Raw genomic sequence first — 4,373 nt, 5'->3', positions numbered from 1 at the left:
ACCGAAGACTCTCCGTCCCGACATCATCAGGCCTGGCACTAAACCTAAGTCCCAATATGTCACATTTACAGAGACCCCTTCTCTTTCTTTATAAATTAGCAACTTGTGCCCTCAAAAGAACAATGAGTGCTTCGTTCCCCCAAATGAGTCGTCTGGATCCTCTAACGACTTCATGTCTTTCTTTTCATCGGTATTTGGAGCCCGACAGTGAAAGTCCTGCTCTGTAGACGGGCTTCATTCGGCCGCTTGCTTCTTTCTTGTGCAGCCATGAAATTCTCCGAAACCTTAAAGAATTCTGATGTTTATTTACACAAATTATCTTTTGTTAAAAACCGTCAAAATCAAAGCCGCAGATGCAGAGATGGGATACACGGGAGCCTACATTTCCCCACAATGCATCTGGACAGTGTGTTTTGCTTAAACCATCCCAGACGGACGCAGACAATCGGGAGAAAATAAACGTTCCGACCTGAGACCTCCTCAGTATTTATGACACTTTTTTTAAAGATAAAACCTCTAAAGTTCAAAGTTCAACAGTATTTCTTCACATTCAGCTCAAGTCAAATATGTTTTACGAGGTTGTTGTTTGTTTTGGTCGATATCTCTCTGACTTAAATGTGAGCAGTCCGTCTGATTGGCTCCACAAAGTCTGTCGTCTTTAACGCGCTACGAGTAGAAGACGTTTCCTTTTTGTACAGATGTCCCGATGCTGCGCCGTCCCCGACTCCTCCGCCCCGCCTCTCAGGCCTGTTGACCCCAAACTTAACCCGTCCCCCCCTTTTCCATCTTGACCCCGCAAGAGCCATCAGGACGCGTCCTAGCCCCTGCAGACCCCTCAGACCTGATAGGACCTGACCCCTCTGGCCCCCGACGCCGGCTTGGAAACTGAGCGGAGAAAAACCTCCCGACTCGCTTCTGACGCTCTGAGCTCGAACTGAGGACGCTTCAGCGAGGACACTGAACTTTTCCCGTCTTCTGATCATTCGCCAATTATATTACAATGGTGGCTAATTATCTTGCCATTAGTCATCAGTGAATACTAGTTTTCATTATTTGTCAGTTGCATCTCAGGATGTGAGATTGATGAACTCTGAGACCAGAGATGAGGTGGAACAACACAAAAACAGGATGTAAACCAACATTTCAAAACAAAAGCCTGGTAATGTTCTGTGTTCTTCTTACTGACATCAAATCCCACGAAAAGACAAAAACCAACAACGAGTTTATCCTACGAACAAGTGTCGTCTAGACTCTAGAGCACCAAAGGCGGATTCATCCGCCGCTGAAAATAGTCCCCAACAAGAACACTATTCCCTCCCGTTTGTTTGATAAAAACTACAGGGACCAGATGTTCAGATGACCGAGAGACACAGACAGGAAGTCAGAAGAAGTGTTGTTTGCGTCTTTCCTGGGATTTGTGCACAAAGAAGAAGAACAGAGAAACGCATCAAGTCACAGCACTCATCCAACAGCTCGGGTCAAACTGCTGTTCCTCAAACACTGATTGAATCCTTCTCTCGTGTTACGGCCAGAAGTTTGGAAGTTCATTCTTAATTTGAGAGAAAATAATCTTCATTTTTCGGCCCGTTTTGTTTCAACCGTATCGCACAGTTTTCATCAACACGGTGATGAGACCCAGACGTGCTGCGTGAAGTGTGTTTCACACTGGAGTCACTGTAAAGCATCCCTAATGTTTACCACAACTTGGCTTTTTAAAGTTGTTGCACCTTCGTGCATGATTTATATTAGTGGTAATAAACATTTAATCAGCAGCTGAGATCTGGGAACTGGTTGATATCACGAGTAAAGAAAGACGAGCAGACGATCAGACGGGTTACTGACTCTCATGCGTCACCTTTGACCTTCTGTGTTTCCTGTCGGCGAGTGCACTCGAAGGATTCTTCCAGACATCTCAAGAGCCGGTGAAGTGGTTCAGATGAACCGTTTGTTTCCAACCTGTCGGACCGTCTGACTGCTTGTGTTTCTTCTATATTATAATGTTATTATCATTAGAAATGATGGTCAGAACTACAAGAAACACTGTAAGCCGAGCTGCAACAAAGCAGAAGTGTCCCTGGACCTTCAGGTTGTAAAGAGAAGACAATCGTTCCCACGCAGCTGATTCCAATGTCAACAGACGCTGACCAATTCAAACCCCAAACCAAACTAAGAAGAACTTCTGCACTTCACTCTTCACTTCTACGTCTCTGGTGCGTCTGTTGTTATTTTTGATTTCAATCTCAGGATTATTGTAAAAAAACTAAAGTGTTTTATGATATTTATTTTAAATTGTGCTGCTGTTATAAAAAACGTTTCTTGTCCCGGTGAAGGTTCATTTTTATTTCATCGTTCCTGCTGCAGACACTTAACAAGGAAAGAATAATAAAAGAATGGAATCTGTGATCACTGTGGAAACATTTGATTCCACTTTAAGTATTACACGAATATGAGCCAAACAAGGAAACATATACTTTGTGTTCATACGCTGGGGATCTACATTGGATTCATAATATTAAACGTATTTTATGTTTGTCTCTGCTGAGAAGCACAGAAACAGTAAAACATACATTTAGAAGTTATATTTCATGAACACAGATATACAAATATACATTTTCTTTTAAACAAACATTTGTCTTTTCTAACAACAGAGTATAAAGTTCATAAAGTACCAGATAGTTTACAGCACGGCCACAGCAAAGCCGGTAGGAAAACAACATAAATAGTCATAAACATAACATTCTGAGACAAAAGTATGAGCTGCCAAGTCAGCACTTTTCAACCTCGAGCAATTACAATGACTTTTAAAGTCAACATTATAGCGTTACAAGTCTTCTTCTTTTCATTTTTTATGACAAAATTATGCAAAAATAAGTCAAATTGATGACTTTTTAATTCAAATTAAATAAATATCAATCAGTGATTGACATTCACTGATTAATCACGGGCATAAACGGGTTGAAACGTTGTCAAAGTCAAAAGTGTGAACTATTCAAAAGTCCAAATGTTTACATTATATTTAAAGAAGCCTGTGTTTGATTTATGGATCTAACATGTGGTTAAAAAGCTGCTGAATGAATCAACAGTGGTGTAAAAATACTCTCATCAAAACTTACTTTAAAAGTACAAAAAGTAAAAAGTATTCATTATGCAGAATGGCAGAGTTCAGAATAAATTACATTTATGTTATTATAATTATAATGATGCATTGATGTGTTTAATGTTGCAGCAGGTAAAGGCGGGCCTTATATACTGCTGGGTAGTTTAATCTGTAATAGTACCTCATAATAGTTTATTCATATTTTAATTATCTGAATTTGAGAAGTACATAAATTATCAAATAACTCTAAAAAGTAGGACTATTTGCCTCTAAATTATAGTGTAGTAAAAGTATAAACTAGCATAAAATGGAAATACTTCAGGAAGTGTGCTACAAGTACCTCAAAGTCATTCTTAAATTTGTATTTGTTTTTAAAATACACATTGAAATGATCAAACATTGCTGACATGCACTCAACATAAAGGTACAGAGGAGCAAGGATATTCATTTCAATTAATTCATTTGTACAAATAATACGAATTCAAAATAGTTGAATTTGGATTCAAAAAAATCTTCATTTAATTTCAATTCACGTATAAATCCAGTGAGATTCGGGTTAAATGTGCACTCTCACTCCTCTACGTCATCACAGTGCGACAGGCTGAGCAGGAGGCCGCTCCTCCGCTCTGGCAGCTGATTGGTGGAGAGGCTTCCGTACTGTAGAGGTTCATAGACGCTCTGCGCCGCCTGAAACACCAGCCATCTGTTCCCCACTTCCTGTAGCTCTATGTTGTATTCTATTTAATATTTGTAAATATTTCACGTTTGATATATTGCTCTAAACACGCACGTTCGAAGCCGCCCACACGGGCTGTCCTGTACATTAAAACAAAGTTACCTTTCTCTTGTGTATCTCTACTTCGACATTACTGGGGGAAGATAAACACTTGCCCACATGCAACAGGAAACCCGTTGTTATTGCCTTCAGAATAAAAGGGAAACTTGTACTGAGCACTATCTTAGATTGATATAAAGATAGATAGAATTCTGAATCTGGCTGGACTAATATATATATATATATTTTAGTTACTGTGGATGTTTTATTCTTTACTGTTTTATTACTTATTTACTGAAGTATAATACTTGTTTTTAGCTTGTTTTTTTTAACTCTGTCTCTTGTTTGCACTATACTATATGCTGCTGTAATCCTGTACATTTCCCCACTGGGGGACTAATAAATGATTATTCTATCTTATCTTATCTTAAATAGTATTTTTTAATTTCCGTTTTATTTTGAAATTCTAACCGGAAACGGGTTAGTTTACTCTGCGCGCGT

This window comes from Melanostigma gelatinosum, assembly GCF_949748355.1.
Source record: "Melanostigma gelatinosum genome assembly, chromosome: 1".
Classification (NCBI taxonomy): domain Eukaryota; kingdom Metazoa; phylum Chordata; class Actinopteri; order Perciformes; family Zoarcidae; genus Melanostigma; species Melanostigma gelatinosum.
This window is presented reverse-complemented; position numbering follows the sequence as displayed.